This window comes from Neomonachus schauinslandi, chromosome 4, assembly GCF_002201575.2.
Source record: "Neomonachus schauinslandi chromosome 4, ASM220157v2, whole genome shotgun sequence".
Classification (NCBI taxonomy): Eukaryota; Metazoa; Chordata; class Mammalia; order Carnivora; family Phocidae; genus Neomonachus; species Neomonachus schauinslandi.
Window position 1 is genome coordinate 24,139,474 of NC_058406.1, and position 17,162 is coordinate 24,156,635.

The 17,162-nt window shown below is 38.8% G+C and overlaps 1 protein-coding gene across 1 annotated transcript in view; it reads left to right on the forward strand.

The window, feature by feature from the left end:
• Nucleotides 1-322: 322 nt before the first annotated feature.
• The window catches only part of ZBTB8A (zinc finger and BTB domain containing 8A), a 42,632-nt gene continuing 25,792 nt past the window's right edge, over nt 323-17,162 (forward strand). Inside the window, exon 1 of the mRNA XM_021683658.2 lies at nt 323-406. The gene's annotated coding sequence lies outside the window, so the exon portion shown is untranslated. The remainder of the gene's footprint in view (nt 407-17,162) is intronic.

The window sequence follows — 17,162 nt, forward strand, 5'->3', positions numbered from 1 at the left end:
AGTTTATTTTATCGTCAAAGTTAAAAAGTATGTCTGCTTGCAATTTGCCGTAATCCATTTTAATACCAGAAATCACTTCTTGCAGATTTTCATATTAAGGTTTCAGTTAAAAATAAGCAAATCTGTTTATTTCTGTTAATTCATCATCTGTGCCGATTATCTATTTTTGCCTGCTAAAAAGTGATACCTAATTAGTGCTGCCGTGTGGTTTATTTAAATAAGTAGCTATTAAGTACCTTAGCAGATGTTTCTGTCTCTCATTACAAAAGTACATTATAAATAGCTATTTGCTCTCTCTACAGGACAATCCTTCATATACAGAGTGTGTTTGACTTGGAATCTTCCCTTTTTTACTCCACTCAATTGACTTAGCAGGGTTTCAAGAGCAGCGTTCATAAATTTTCAGGTATGAGCCATTTTAATTCTTGATATTATATATAACTTAAATATATAGATAGAAAGTAGAGTTTTGCAGTTAAAGATTTTACATATCAGAGTATGGATTTATTGCTTGAACAGTTACTATATAAAACATTCAGCATTCTGATTTTCTTGGCCAGGTCTCCCTGTTCACTTATTGCTAAATTTTTAATTCATTGCCTCTCTTGTGTATGTATCTCTTCCATTCTACCTTAATCAAAGATTCATATGACATAAGAGCTAGAGATGATCTAGACCAGTCCCCTCAATTTGCAGAGAAGGAAATGAAGCCTAGAAAGGTAAAGGTAAAGTCTGTGGACATAGAGCTAATGGAATGGTAGAGCTAGTGTCAGATCTCCCAGCACGTCCCCTGACAGTTGTGTAGGAGGATAGCTCAGCAATTACGTCCTGCAGCTTAGGAGTCACTGTCTTGGTTAATACCCTTTTCTGTCCAATGGGGAGAATAGTACCACCTACCCGATAGGTTGTGGTGTGTGAAGATTAAAGGAAGACAATATATATTGCTACTATTATTATTGTTCCTGGCCCTTTTTCTCATTGGGTTGATCCCTTCACTGCTTCTTGAAACTCCCCAGCTTGGCTAATGGTCACCATGCTCTCCTGATTCTCCCTCTGAGTCTCTATAGCACTGGCTTCTCTGCCCCATCTTGCTCCACAGTCGAGGGAAGTCCTCTAGGTTCTCATCTCAGCCCGTGCTTCCATCTCTCTTGGCAGATACCTTCCACTTCTCTGTCTTCAGGTCTGACTTACCCTCTGAACTTCAGATCAGCATTTCCAGTGGCCCTGTGGCCGTTGCTACCTGATTTCCCACTCACCTCACACATGATGTACTTAAAACCAAAGCCATTCCTTTCCCCCAAACCAGTTTCTCCTCCTGACTTCCTAATTTCTGTTAGTGATATCACCAAACACCTAAGCTTTACAAATCGTCGTGTTCTCTTTTTTCTTTTTCTTTTTTTTTAAAGATTTTATCTATTTGACAGAGAGAGCACAAGCAGAGGGAGAGAGAGGGAGAAGCAGGCTCCCTGCTGAGCAAGGAGCCCGATGTGGGACTCGATCCCAGGACCCTGGGGTCATGATCTGGGCCGAAGGCAGCCGCTTAACCAACTGAGCCACCCAGGCGCCCCCATCGTGTTCTCTTTATAGCTCTCTAGCCTTCCACAGCCGATGACAAATTGTGGTACCCTGTAGTACAATCTGGCAAATTAAATAAGTTACAAAATATCTGAGTGACTGCAGTGAGGCTTTCTGAACATATGTAGTAGGGTTTTTCAATCAGCCATCAAGCCAACCCATGGATTTATTTCCCATTCAGGTGTTTTGCATCTTTTCCTTCCTTCCCATTCCTGCCATCCTCGTGGTGTTCAGGCCATTAACCAGACCGACAGTTGCAAATAGAGTCGCTGTTCATTTGCCTGGAAGTGGCTGGGTTCCTTTTCTCTCTTTCTCTCCCCCAAGAAATACAGTCTCTTGACTTTGCATAATGGAATGTTAACTTGTTGCTTGTTCATTTAGCACATGAATCTTGACTTAAGTAAAGACACAGAATATCATTATTCTGGCAGCTTCCAAAATATTTTAATTACAACCTAGATCTGGCTAACTGGGAGACTCATTAATATTGTACCCACTTGTTTGACAAACTTTAAAAATTTTTATTTTTGAATATATTTTTATTATTTGGAACTCAAAATATTTAAAAGTATACCATGCGAAGTCCCCATCACATTCTTGTTTCCTGTCTCCCGGAGCCCATCTCACTTCCAGCTCGAAGCCACTGTTCTGTTTCTTGTTAATCTGGTTCAGAGTTCCTGCTTATTTTTTTTCCCTATGGATATATCTATATATGCACTCTATTCCTTGCTTTTTTAAAAACTTAACTATGTATCATAGCTATCTTTCCCTATAACCATCCCCTCTTCATGGACATTTTTCTGATCCTTCACTATCACAAACAGTTCTTTAGTGAATAACCATGTACGTGTATCATTCTGATCGTGTACAAGTGAAGCTGTAGGATAAACTCCCAGAAGTGAAATTGCTTGGTCAGAAAATATATGCATTCGTAATTTTGAGAGCTGTTGCCAATTTGACCTCCTTGGGGTCATACTAATTTATATTTCTACCAGGAATGATTGAGGGTACCTGTTTTCCCACATTCTTTTTAAGATTTTATTTATTTATTTATTTTAGAGAAAGAGAGAGCGAGCGCACATGGGTGGGGGGAGGGGCAGAAGGGGAGGGAGAATCCTAAGCAGATTCCCCACTGAGTGCGAAGTCCCATGCGGGGCTCGATCTCACAACCCATGAGATTGTGACCTGAGTGGAAATCACGAGTCAGATGCTCAACCAACTGAGCCGCCCAGACGCCCCTGTTTTCCCATGTTCTTATCAATATTATCACATTTTTGGATTTTTCCTACCTTGAGAGGGGAAAAATGATACATCAATTGTTTTAATGTGCGTTTATACTTTTATGACCAAGGTTAAACATACTTTTCATATGATAAGGGACATTTGTGTTTCTTTTCCTGGGAACTGTCCCTTGCCTCATATTGTCGTAGGGTTATTGTTATGTGACTTGCCAATTTCTTGGAAGCTCGGTGGAGTGACCCTTTTCTCTGATAGATTTTTTGCCACGTTGTCATATGTCTTTTGCCTTTGCTTGTGGTATGTTTTGGCCATGCGGGATTATGTTTCATCTTTCTGTAATCAAATGTATCAGCCTTTTATTTTATGGCTTCTGCATTTTGAGCCCCAGGCCTTTCCCACTCTGAGTTTATAGAGTCTCCCATATTTTCTCTTAGAACTTCTATGGCTTTATGTTCACACTTCAGTCTTTGATCCATATGGAATTTATCCTGGTATGAGAATAGGAAGTGTAAATCCAGCTTAATTTTTTTTTTTCTGGAAAGCTAAAATTGCCTCAGTGCCCCTTGTTAAACTGCTCATTTTTTTCACCACAGGTTCATCATATATTAAATTCTCACCAATACTGGAGCATATGTCTGGATTTTCAAATATACTCCATGGCCTTTTTCTTTATCACCAGCATCACGGTTTTAATTACTGAGGAAGTATAATTCAATAGATGTTGGTGCTAATTCCTTCTCTTTGTTCTTCTTTTTCATAATTCAACTAGCCACTGTTGTTTATTTATTTTTCCATAAAACTTTAGCAGCAACTTGTATTGATCTTAAAATAACCTGCTGGTGTTTTTATTATGGTCATGTTATTATAACATATTTTAGGAAGAACTGACACCCAATATGTTGAATTTTCTAATTCAAAATTCTTGGCTTTCCATAGTCTCCTCTTATGTCACTTAGTTTTCTTCATATGAGTCTTATGTGCTTCTTGTTAAATTTATTCCCAGGTATTTTATAATTTTGGTGCTATTGTAAATGGGAGGCTTTTATTCCATTATATCTCTTACCTAATGTGGGGTTTTTTTGTATATATGAAAGTTACTGATTTCTAATACTCATTCTATAACCTCTTTCCCCCGCTTCTTGTTTGTGGTCATTTTGCAGTCGAATCTCTTGCATTTTCCAGGTATACAATCATATTAGCTGCAAATGATGATAATTTTACCTCCTACTTTCCAGCGGTCCTTTTACTAGTTTCTTTCTCAAATTAATTGCCTTGGCTAATGCCTCTAGAACAGTGTTAAGTAATCGTGGTATTAGTGGTCACCCTTGTTCTGTTGTTGACTTTACTGGAATGTTCTATTCAGATGCTAGGTTTTAGACTGAAATAGACATATTTTATCACCAACAAGCTTTTATTGAGAGCAAGTTATAGACCAGACTCTGTATCATAAAATAGAGATTAAAAAAAGAAAATGAGTATGACTCTACCTGGCTTTAAAGAGTTTACAGGAAAAGACAGATACACAAATTAGTGTTATAGATGTTGCAGTAAAGTTATGTAGAGTATAGTGGAGGCATGAGAAAGGCTGATAGCTCATGAGCTTGAGCCCCATGTCAAGATCAAATTCCAAAGAACAAGATACTAAAGCCTATTATTAGTTCACATTGGAGTGCTTTCATTAAATTCATTATAGGATGTCCTTGACTTTGGAGGCAACATATAGGGAAAGTCATGTAAAGAACCTTTGTTAGTTCAGTAAGGACACTGGTGAGGATATTGATCGAGTGCCTCCGACATTCCAAACATTAAACTAAGGCCAGGCTTACACATAGACGTAGTCTATACTCATATGGATATTGCAGTGTCACAGGGAAACATATGTTAAAATAGACAGATGCAGTCCAGCAATTGCCACAAAGTACACGTATATAGTACAGTATGTAGGAAATCGAAGCTAACATTAGCCCAGGGAAGTCAAGGAAAGTTTCCCAAGGGAGGCGCTGTTTGAGCTGACTCTGAAGGGGAAGCAAGAGCTTCTCAGATTGAGAAGGATGGTTTTACTATAGCACAGGAACAACATGGACAAAAGGTTGGCGGCATGAAGGGTACCATGTGCCCAGGAATTGGCATCGTACCTAAGGACGGGAGGCGAGATAGGTGGTAGAAGATGAGCATGCAGAGATTGGCAGAAGCAGGGTCCCAGAGAGTATTAAATCCGGTCATATAAATAGGGACTTTATCCAGTAGGCAGGAAGGAGCTATTAAAGAATTTTAAGCAGCAGAATCCAGAAAGATAACATACTTCAGGGTGGATTGAAGGGAGAAAGATAAAAGGCCAGGAGACCAATTAGGAAGTTTATTGTATTTGTTCAAATATTCTCTCTGATGACATTTAGCATCCTCATATAAGGATTCATGTAACAAATTCCTCCTAGAAGTTAGTGGCAGCAAAATGCTCATTTTTACTGGGGAAATGATGTGAGCACTATATAAATCATTCGTTTCCCTGTTTTTTGTTTTTGCCTTGGATTCCAGGACAAATGGTGTTAAATGTAAATGTACAGAAATCATCTCACCTCCATTTTAAATTTCTAATTTCTATTTTTAAAAACATTGCATATGTATTTTATTTAAAACTACTTGAAATCGGGACGCCTGGGTGGCCCAGTCGGTTAAGCGTCTGCCTTCGACTCAGGTCATGATCCCAGGGTCCTGGGATCGAGTTCCACAACAGGCTCTTTGCTTAGCAGGGAACTTGCTTCTCCCTCTGCCTGCCGCTTCCCCTGCTTGTGTGCTCTCTCTCTCTCTCTTTCTCTGATAAATAAATAAAAATCTAAAAAAAAAAAAAAAACAAACCACTACTTGAAATCACTTTTAAAAAGATAGATAATCACCTTGGAAAAGGTGGATGAATATAAAGAAAAAATAGAAATTCCTGAAATCATGCAGTCCCACCTCACCCCAAGTGCATTCATCCTAAATCAGTGACATTCCGCCTCTGCTACAACAGAAATATAGGACTCGTTACTTTGCAAGGGGGCAAATTCTGTTGTTGAACTCCTGAACCCGGTACTTCTCAATTTGTTTTACCAAGGCCCGTGGTAAGAAATGTATTTTACATCATGACCCAGTACACACATATTTGTGATTCTGCATGTTAATCTATCTGAAACAAAAAAATTCATGAAAGAATTCTTACTACTTGCAGTAAGCTCTAATATTTTAAATTCCATTTGTGTTTTTTAAATCCTAGTTGGCACCCACTAAATTGATTTCAAAACCTAGTAATGGATTGAGACAAGCAGAATGGTAACTACTGACTTAATACTTAGCAAAGCTCAGTTTGCTTGCATGTAGATATGAAGGCACTAGATCAGGACACCTGAGCTCAAAAAATCCCATTAAGTTCTCATTTCTTTTTTTTTTTTTTTTAAAGATTTTATTTGTTTATTTGACAGAAAAAGACACAGTGAGAGAGGGAACACAAACGGGGAGTGGGAGAGGGAGAAGCAGACTCCCTACCGAGCAGGGAGCCCGATGCGGGACTCGATCCAGGGACTCCAGGATCATGACCTGAGCCGAAGGCAGTCGCTTAACCAACTGAGCCACCCAGGCGCCCTAAGTTCTCATTTCTAAAAAGCTGTTCTTTAGATTGAGCTAAAATCTGGCTCCTGAAGTCCCATCCATTTGTCCGCTTTGCTTTTCAGGACCACCCTGAACGTTCATTCAATAAATACTGATTGAGCACCATGTGCCAGAAATTCTGCTCTGTGGTAGGGATGCAGAGGTGAACAAAACAGAGTCCTTGCCCTTTGGGGGCTTACAAGCTAGCAATTGGTCCAGAGGATTTGTCTATTGGAGCGACTGAAAGAAGAATTCTGCTTCTTCTACCTAACTGCCCTTCAGTTTTGGAAGACAACTCTCATGTCTCCTTTGAATCCTCTCCCCCAGTTTCTAGACCATGCCTCATAGGACATAGGACATAGTTTCTCTGACACTAGCCAGTGAGCTATAGTGAGCTGCATGCAGATGGGCTTGTCAAGATAACCTCTGATGATGTGACACTGAAAGCAAGGACTTGTATAAAGTGGGAGGAAAGGAGATCTTCCAACCTTTCTAGACCAGGGTAAAGATTTCAGATTCCTTTCCAAGTGGTGGTTTTGAGTAGAGGAATGCTATGCTCTGACTTAGGTTTGAGTAGATCCCTCTGGAAAAAGCAGAGACCGTCCGGGAAGCTAATACAGTAGTCTCTGTTCTCAGGTGTTCTTTTATGATCCTCAGTAGGGTTTTGCCATTTTTGTCATAAACTTCCTGCATGCTTCTTATTAAAATATTTCATTTCAACTATTTTTGTGAAAGGGGTCTTCCACTGTATCTGCTAACTGCCTATTTATTTTTGTGTATTAATTTTATAAGTGGCTATCTTACCAGATTCTTCTGTTTCTAGGAGTTTTTATTTAATTGAGTTTATTAAGGTATATTTACATTCAATAAAACGCACCCATTTGAAGTGTACAATTAAATGGGTTTTGACATATATTCGTGTGTAACAGTCACCATAAGTGAGATATAGAACATTTCCATCACCCAAAATTTCCCTCCTGTCTTTTTTTTTTCCCCTTTATGCCTTTTTGTAGCTAAACCCCCCTGTCTCACTCACAGTCCCAGGCAACTATTAATCTCCTAATTCTGTCACTCTGGATTAGTTTCCCCTGTTCTAGAATTTCTTTTAACGGGGATCTCCCAGTATGTACTCTTTTGTGTCGGGCTTCTTTTGTTGAGGCTGACACTTTTGAGATTCATTCAGGTCATTATGTGTATCCAAGGTTTGTTCCTTTCTATTGCTCAGTACTATTCCATGGTACGGATGTACCACAATGTAGCTATTCACCAACTGATGGACGTTTTCTTTCCAGTTTGGGGCTAGTATGAATGAAGCAGCTATGAAAATTCGTGTGCAGGTCTCTTAGTGGACGTATGTGTTCATTTCTCTTGGGTAAATACTTAGGAATGAAATCGTTGGCTCAAAAGCAGGTATAACTTTATTAGAACTGCTGAACAGTTTTCCAGAGTGACTGATTGTCTCATTTCGTATTCCCGCCGGCAGTGGTGAGATCTGGTTTCTCCACATTCTTGACTACACTTGATACTGTCCATCTTTTTAGTTTTAGCCAGTATAGTATGTGTGTAATGACTTTTTTTTTTAAAGATTTTATTCATTTATTTATTTGACAGAGAGAGGGAGAGGAGAGAGGGACAAGCAGACTCCACGCTGAGTGCAGAGCCCAAGGTGGGGGGGCTCAGTCCCACGACCCTGAGGTCATGACCTGAGCTGAAATCAAGGGTCAGAGGCTTAACTGACTGAGCTACCCAGGCGCCCCTGTATATAATGACATTTAATTGTGGCTTTAATTTTCATCTCCTGTATGAAGTGTATGAAGAATGATGTTAGGGACACCTGGGTGACTCAATTGGTTAAACATGGGACTCTTGATTTGGGCTCAGGTCATGGTCTCAGGGTCATGCAATCGAGCCCCTGATGAGGGTCTGCACTGGGCATGGAGCCTGCTTAAGATTCTCTCTCTGCCTCTCCTCTCCATGCATGTGCCCATACAAGCTCTCTCTCTCTCTCTCTCTCTCTCTCAAAAAAAAAAGGAATGATGTCAAACATCTTTTCATGTGCTAATTTGTGTATCTTCTTTTGGGAAATATCTGTTCAGATCATTTGCCAATGACATATAGTTTGTCCTATTATTGAGTTGTTTGATGTCTTTATATATTCTGGATACAAGTCTTTTGTCAGATATATGTATTGCAAATACTATATTCTAATTCATGGCTTGGCTTCTCATTTCCTTAATAGTATTGTTCAAAGTACAGAATTTGTCAAATTTTTTTTATGGCCCATGCTTTTTGTGTGCTAAGAAATCTTTGTCTAGGGCGCCTGGGTGGCTCAGTCGGTTAAGCGTCTGCCTTCGGCTCAGGTCATGATCCTGGGGTCCTGGGACTGAGCCCCACATCGGGCTCCTTGCTCAGCGAGGAGCCTGCTTGTCCCTCTCCCTCTGCCTGCTGCTCTCCCTGCTTGTGCTCTCTCTCTCTGTCAGATAAATAAAATCTTAAAAAAAAAAGAAATCTTTGTCTAGGGGTGCCTGGCTGGCTTGGTTGGAAGAGTGTGTCTCTCTTGATCTTGGGGTCATGGGTTCAAGCCCCACGTTGGGTATAAAGATTACTAAAATAAATAAACTTTAAAAAAAAAAGAGGGGTTCCTGTGTGGTGCAGTCTGTTAAGCTTCAGACTCCTGGTTCGGCTCAGGATGTGATCTCAAGGTCGTGAGATTGAGCCCCACCTCCGGCTCTGCGCTGAGTGTGGAATCTGCTTGGGACTGTCTCTCCCTCTCTCTCTGCCCCCCACCCCCCGCCTGCTCTCTCTCAAATAAATAAATAAATCTTTAAAAAAAAAAATGACGGATGCCTGGGTAGTTCAGTTGGTTAAGCAGCCAACTCTTGATTTCGGCTCAGGTCATGATCTCAGGGTCATAAGATTGAGCCCCATGTCAGGCTCTGCACTGAATGTGGATCCTGCTTGAGAATCTCTCTCCCACTGCCCCTCCCCCTACTCACGCATTCTCACTCTCAAAAAAAAAGAAAAGAAATCTTTGCCTACCCCAAAGTCCTGAAGATTTTCTCCTATATTTTCTTCTAGAAATTTAACTTTTACGTTTAGTTTTGTGATCCATTTTGAGTTTAAAATTTGTCTGTGGTGTAAAGTAAGGGTCAAGGTTCATTTTTTTTCCTGTAATGGATACCCAGTTCTGGCACTGTTTATTTGAAAATATTAGTATTTCTACATTGAGTTATTATGGCACCTTTTTTAAAAATTTGATAAAATGGATAATATATTTGTGTGTATATTTCTGGGCTCTCTTCTATTCCATTGATCTATGTGTGTATCCTAATGTTAATACTACACTCTCAGGGAGCCTGGGTGGCTCAGTCAGTTGAGGATCCTACTCTTGATTTCACCTCAGGTCATGATCTCAAGGTTGTAGGATCAAGCCCCAAGTAGGGCTCTGTGCTTAGCATGGAGTCTGCTTGTCCCTCTCCCTCTGCTCCTTCCCCGCCCCATCTCTAAAATAAATAAATAAATAATCTTTAAAAAAATACTACACTGTCTTGGTCACTGTAGTTATATTAAATCTTAAAACCTTGTAAGGCAAGTCCCTTTTATTCTTCACAACATTGTTTTGGCTATTCTAGGTCTATTGCATATCCTATAAATTTTAGAATCAGCTTGGTAATTTCTACAAAAAGAAGCTTTTTGGATTTTGATTGAGATTACATGGATTCCATAGGTTAATTTAAATAGAATTGACATATTAACTGTTTTGGTCTTCTGATTCGTGTATATGGCCTGTCTCCCCATTTATTTAGATCTTTGACATTTCTCTCAGCCATTTTGTAGTTTTCAGTATACAGAGTTTGCATATATCTTATTAACTTGATCCTTAAGTGTTTCATGTTTTTTAATGTTTTAATGAATGCATTTTTTAAAATTTCATTTTCTAATTGTTCATTCTTAACTTATACAAGTAGAATTAATTTTTATATGTTGACCTTATGTCCTGTGACCTTGTTAAATTCAGTTATTAGTTCTAGAAAAGTCTCTGTAGATCTCGGGATTTTCTATGTACATGATTTCTCTTGGGATTTACTTATTTGTACAATGAGTAAACAATGACAGACTTTTTTTCTTCCTTTTCACTCTTTTACTTCTTTTTCATTTCTTATTACATTGACCAAGACCCAGGTCAATGTTAAATAGAAGTGGTGAGAGCACAGATCTTTGCCCTGTTCCCTATCTTAGAGGGGAAAGCATTCAATCTTTTGCTTTTTGTAGATACTCTTTACCAGGCTGGGGAAGTTCCCTTCTGTTCCTATTTTGCTAGAGTTTTTATCATGAATGCATGTTTTTTTTTATGAATGCATGTTTAATTTTTCAAATGCTTTTTCTGCATCTATTGATTTGTTGATCTATTTATTTATTCATTTGAGAGAGAGGGAGAGAGAGCATGCGTGCACATGGGCAGGGAAGAAGCAGAGGGAGAGGGAGAAGCAGACCCCCCAATGAGCAGGGAACCCGTCGTGGGGCTCCATCCCAGGACCCTGAGATCAATGACCTGAGCTAAAGGCAGCCACTTAACTGACTGACCCACCCAGGCACCCCTCTGCATCTATTGATAATCATTTTTTTTTCTTATTTATTCTGTTAACATTGTGAATTGCATGGATTGATTTTCAACTGTTAAACTATCTTGCATTCCTGGAGTAAAACTTAGTTGTTGTTGTCTTTTTATATATTTGATTTGCTAATATAATGTTATGCATTTTTTGTGTCTGTGTTTACAAAGGATATTATTCTGTAGTTTTCTTTTCTTAGAGTGTCTTTGGTTTAGGTACCAGTATACCAGCCTCATAAAAAGAGTTGGGAAGTTTTCCTCCTTTCTTATTTCCTGAGTGTTTGTATGGGATGTGTATTATGTCTTCCTTAAACGTCTAATAGAATTTAACATTGAAGCCATTTGGGCGGAGTCTTTTTTGTGGGCAGATTTTAAAATTACATTTTTAATTTCTTTAATATTATATGTTCAGTTTCTTTAATTGATACATGGCTGTTCAGACTTTTTATTTTTTCTTGTATCAGTTTTGACCATTTATATCTCTTAAGAAATGTGTTCATTTCAGGGTCACTATGTGGCTCAGTCAGTTAAGTGTCAAACTTTTGATTTTGACTCAGGGCATGATCTCAGGGTTGTGAGATTGAGTTCTATGTTGGGCTCTGTGCTGGGTGTGGAACCTGCTTAAGATTCTCTCTCTCTCCCTCAGTCCTCCCCTCCCTCTCTCAAAAAAAAAAAAAAGTTCATTTCATCTAAATTGTTGAACTATTGACAAAGAGTTTTTCATAATATTTTGGGTTTTTTAAATGTCTGTAGGATCTGTAATGATGTTTCCCTCTTTTGTTCCTGATATTGGTAATTTTGCATTTTTTATTTATTTTTTGTTAATTGGTCAAGCTAGAGGTTGATAAATTTCATTGATATTCATATCAGTTTTATTACTACTGATCAATTTATTGATATTGATATAGAGAACTAGCTTTTGGTTTCATTGATTTTCTTTAATTTGCTCAGTTTCTATTTCATTTATTTCTGATCTTGTCTTTAATTATTTTCTTCCTTTTCCTTATGTTGGGTATAATTTGATCTCCTTTTTCTAGCTTCTTATGTAGAAACTTAACTCACTGAGTCTTAGAACTTTCTCTTTTTTAATATAAGCATTTGAAGCTATACATTTTCCCCTAAACATTGCTTTAACTGAAAATAACAAATTTTGATATATTGTTTCATGCACTTCAAAACACTTTCTAATATTGCTAGTGATTTATTTTATACATAGGTTATTTAGAAGTTTAATCTTCAATTTCCAAATTTTGGGGGATTTTCATTGGCTATTGATGTCTAATTTAATTCCATATGGTCAGAGAATGTACTTTATATGATTGCAATCCTTTAAATATATTAAAAGTTGTTTTATGGCCAAGTCTATAGTCTGTCTTGGTAAATGTTTGAAATGCACTTAAAAAGAATGTATATTTTGCTGCTGTTGTGTAGGGTGTTCTATAAATATCAATTTGGTCAAGTTGGTTGATAGTGTTGGCCAAGTGTTTTATACACTTAACAATTTTTCCATCTATTCCTTCTATCAGTTACTGAGGAGTGTTGAAATATACAACAATAAATATGAATTTCAGTATTTCTCTTCACTTCTGCCAGTTTTTGCTTTCTGTATTTTGAACCTCTGTTATTAGGTACATAGATACTTTTGGCTATATTTTCTCAGTGAATTAATATTTTTATAATTATAAAATCTTTTTAGCTCTAGTATTGTCTTAAGCCTACTTTGTCTGATATTAATATAACCATCCATCTCTCTTACAGTTAGTGTTTTCATGGTATCCTTTTTACATTTATTTACTCTTAACATCTGTTATCTTTATATTTAAAGTGAATTTCTTGTAGATAGCATGTATTTGGTTATTTTTCATCCAGTCTGATAATCTTTTTAAGTGGAATTCTGAATATTTGCATTTAATGTAATTATCAATATAGTTGGATTTAAATGTACCATCTTCCTGTTTGTTCTTTATTTATATCATCTGATTTTGTTTCTTTCCTGCTGTTTTCTGCCTTTTCCTTATCCTGCCTGGATAAAGACTATTGAATAATTTTTGTATTCTCCACTTTATCTCCATTTTATCTCCACTGTTGGCTTATTAGCTTAAACTCTTTGTTTTACGTTTAATGGTTGCTCTAGGGGTTACAACACTCATTTCCCTCATCAAAGTATGCATTTATCACTCATCACATATCACACCACTTCATATATACCAGGGCTTGGCAAACTACAGGTCAAGTCCAGATCCCTACCTGCTTTCATAAGTAAAACCACAGCCATTCATTTATGTGTTGTTTATGGTATATTTTGTGCTACAGTGGCAGAGTTGAGTTGTTGCAACGGAGACCATTGGCCTGTAAAACCTAAAATGTTTACTATCTTGCCTTTTACAGCAAAAGTTTGCAAACCTCTGATGTATAATGTATTTCTATTTCTCATCTTTTCTTCCAATACTTTTTCTGCTTCCGTCTTTTCCAGAACCTCAATTACAAACATATTAGACCATTTAATATTGTTCCACATGTCACTAAGGCTCTGTTCATTTTTTATCATTCTTTTTTTTTAACATCAAATAATCCATCACTATGTCTTCACATTCATGGATTATTCTTCTGCAGTTCATAACCTGCTATTATTAAGCCCATCTAGTGAATTTTTAATTTCAGATATGGTATTTTTTGTTTCTAGGAATTTTACCTGATTGTTTTTAATATCTTCTATTTCTCTATATTCTTCATGTTTTTCTTTAAATTTTGAATATATGTATAATAACTTTTTACATCTTTGCTAAGTCTAGCATTCATTTCTGAATCTACTGACTAATTTTTCTTCTGATTCTAGCATGACTTTTTTTTTCACATGTCTAGGACTTTTTGATGGGATGATGGACAAAGTAAACATGTGTTTTTGAGTGTCTGAATTTCGTGTCTTTAAAGACTTTGAATTTTTGGTTTACTTGTTAGTTAAGTTGCTAAGGGATCAGCTTGATGATTTAAGGCCTGTTTTTGAGTTTAGGGGACAGTTCTAGAATGATCTTTACTGTTGAGTTAGGTTAGTCCTTCTACTAAGGTGTTACTATTCTGGGTTCTCTATTTAATGCCCTGGGTGTTCAGTGAAGAATTCTTACTCTGGCTGGTCAAAACTTAATTGTCTCTTAACTCTCCATGAGCTCGGGGAATTTTTCTGCTTAGACTTCTTCTCTTTACTCAGACTCTTGAAGTTTCACACTACATGTATGGATTAGTGTTTAGCACAGACTTAGAATATTTCTATACAGATTTATTGACCCCATTGCCTGTGTGGTTGTCTGCTCTGGTACTTGACCCTACAACTTCCAGGTATCTCAGGTATCTCAGCCCCCATCCCCGACCTCTGTTAATTAGAGATTGGTGGAAGACTTCTTTTTTTTTTTTTTTTAAGATTTCACCTATTTATTTGACAGAGAGAGACAGCGAGAGCAGGAACACAAGCAGGGGCAGTGGGAGAGGGAGAAACAGGCTCCCCACCGAGCAGGGAGCCCAATGTGGGGCTCGATCCCAGGACCCTGGGATCATGACCTGAGCCGAAGGCAGACGCTTAACGACTGAGCCACCCAGGCGCCCCAGTGGAAGACTTCTGACATCATGGAAAGTACCATAAAGTTATTGTAGCCTGCAAAGAAATGATTCACAACTATGTACATGAACGAAACTGAAGGAAACTTTGCCCGCAGGCATGCTAGGACTTCAGGGGATCTGAAGGAAAAAACAACTGCAACATAGCCGCACCAGAGACTATGCTTTAGTGATATGATAACCTGAATTGCACTGAGTACATTAGTGTTCCCATTTATGAAAATGTGTTCTCTCTGCTAAATAGAGTACTCTTGAATGGGCTACAGTTGCAGCCTTGGAGATTGTCACAAATTAGGAATAAATGACTCTTGGTCACACATTATAGAAACTCAAATTTCAACAGAAAAGGAAATGTATTGGCTCTTATAATTACAAATCTAGAAGGAGCATTGGCGTTAGGCACTGCTAGACCCAGGAATTAGGATAATGTCTTCAGGACTCTCTAGAACAGTTTTTTGGTTTTTTTTTTTCTGGTAAATATTTTTATTGTTAGTTTTATCAGAAAAACTTGTATTACAGGCAATTTCTGATACAGTTTTGTCTGGCTTTCCACTGTGTTAACATCACTCTTAGGTGGGTTAATCACTTGTTGAAGGTACCTTTTTATAGTTCTAGGCTTTTATGATTCTTAAGGCCCATGTTCTCATGTAGCGAGAGCTTCACTCTCTAGCTTCCATGATACACCCTAAAGGAGGACTCAGACTGACCAGTCTGGTCATGTGTCCATGGGCTCAGCGAGGCTAAGGAATGAGCAGCACCACCAAGTTGTGGAAGGCAGCTCCCAAAAGAAAAATAGGAATCCTATGCCGAGGAAGAGAAAGGGATGCTGTGCTCATGAAGACGACAGAGGTCCAAGTATAATAACAGAAATGGAAGGAGGATCATGTAGAAGTACCCCTGAAAGGTTATGAGTGACGTGACTTAATGCCTGTGATCTGATTTTTAAATATTCTGGGGAAAAAAAGTGGAGGCTGAGATAGATGGAAAATTAGCAAAACTGATCAGTGTTAAAGCTGGGTAGTAAATACGCAAGCATTCCGTATGTTACCTACTCTGCTTTGGTGAGTGTTTAAAATTCTGCTTAAAGAAGTTAAGGACAAAAATAAGGGCAGTTTCCAGTTGACAACGATTGTTTCTAAGAAAGAAAAGGTAAGAGAGACGCTGAGAGGAAAGATTACATGTCATTTGCCCAGAAGGGCAAGTCTCAGGATAGATCCTTTTCTTAGACAGCTGATTTATCTATTTTTGGTCCTAGAGATGTTATCAGTCAGGGTCTACTCAGGAAAACAGAAACCACTCTGGGTATTTCAAAGAGAGGGAATTGAATATATGAAATCGGTGCTGAAGGTCTAAGAAGGGCTGGAACAGCAAAATGGAAAAGCGGGCCCAGGGGGAGCGAGAAGGATTCTAATCATACATCAGAAGCTGCTGTGCCCCTGACCTGGAGCCCGAAGTCTGTGCTGGCTGCTGGGCAGTTGAGCTGCCGTCACAGTCAGCTCTGGGTCTGCCAAAGAGCTGCCACTTCTATCAGAGATGGGAAGTCCAAAGGGTAGAAAGGCTGTGGAGTCCAGCATCACCCAGCCCTATGTCACTACCCAACAACCGGCAGCCACTAGCAACTGCTGCATTTCTACTGCCCCGAACAGGAAACTTCTTTTCCTTTGACTGACTTCCTATCAGTGCTTCCTATTGATAGAATCGAACAGGAAGCCAGCTGCAAGGAAGGAAGCCTGGGAAATGTCATCTGTAGAATTCCAGTTCCATCAGTAGAGAGTAGAGCACGGCAGGTGTTGAGCGGAGAGACAACATGTAAATGACCAGCAGAGACCACCCTCTGGGCAACCTGGCATCTGTATATACCACTCTTCCCATATTTAAGATTCTTTTTTTTTTTTTTTAAAGATTTTATTTATTTGACAGAGACACAGCGAGAGAGGGAACACAAGCAGGGGGAGTGGGAGAGGGAGAAGCAGGCTTCCCGCCGAGCAGGGAGCCCAATGCAGGGCTTGATCCCAGGACCCCGGGATCATGACCTGAGCCGAAGGCAGACGCTTAACGACTGAGCCACCCAGGCGCCCCCTTTTTTTTTTTTTTAAACATTTATTTATTTTGACAGAGTGTGTGTGTGCGTATGAGGGGGAGGGGGAGAGGGAGAGAGAATCTCAAGCAGGCTCCTCGCTGAGCGTGGAGTCCAACATGGGCCTCAATCTCACGACCCTGAGACTACCACCCAAGCAGAAACCAAGAGTTAGCGGCCCAACTGACTGTACCATCCAGGTGCCCCCCCATATCTAAAATTCTAAGCAAATTCATGAGTCTGCTTTACATTATGTAACTATCCTTAGTATAAAAAAAGATGCCCTCACCCTCTCCCAAAATGGGAGATGTTAATTCCTCTTTTAGGTCAGTCATAATCAAATTTAATGGACTCGGGACACCTAGGTGGCTCAGTCAGTTAAGCGTCCAACTCTTGATTTCTGTTTAGGTCATGATCTCAGGGTTG